The 236-nt window shown below is 28.0% G+C and overlaps 1 protein-coding gene across 1 annotated transcript in view; it reads right to left on the minus strand.

Annotated features, from left to right (window-relative positions):
- The window catches only part of LOC119581633 (FERM, ARHGEF and pleckstrin domain-containing protein 1-like), a gene marked incomplete at both ends in the record, with an annotated part of 41,567 nt that overhangs the window by 5,846 nt on the left and 35,485 nt on the right, over nucleotides 1–236 (minus strand).

The raw sequence follows: 236 nt of genomic DNA on the forward strand, positions 1-236 counted from the left end.
TTCATAATGCTATAATCACGTGTAATCATTAGGGCATCTATGCTGATGTTAACTTGATTGTATGCTGGAAGCATAATTTTTACTTTTTAATTGACTATTACAACTAATATGTTAATATCATATTTGATTTTAAGACACATTACATTAGGAAGTAGGATAGAGTACGATTCTTATTATGTAAACAAGACTGTAAGATACATAAATTTGCTGACAGCAGTGGAAAATAAAAAAAATGC

The sequence above is a fragment of the Penaeus monodon genome, chromosome 15 (assembly GCF_015228065.2).
Source record: "Penaeus monodon isolate SGIC_2016 chromosome 15, NSTDA_Pmon_1, whole genome shotgun sequence".
In the NCBI taxonomy this organism is placed as follows: Eukaryota; Metazoa; Arthropoda; class Malacostraca; order Decapoda; family Penaeidae; genus Penaeus; species Penaeus monodon.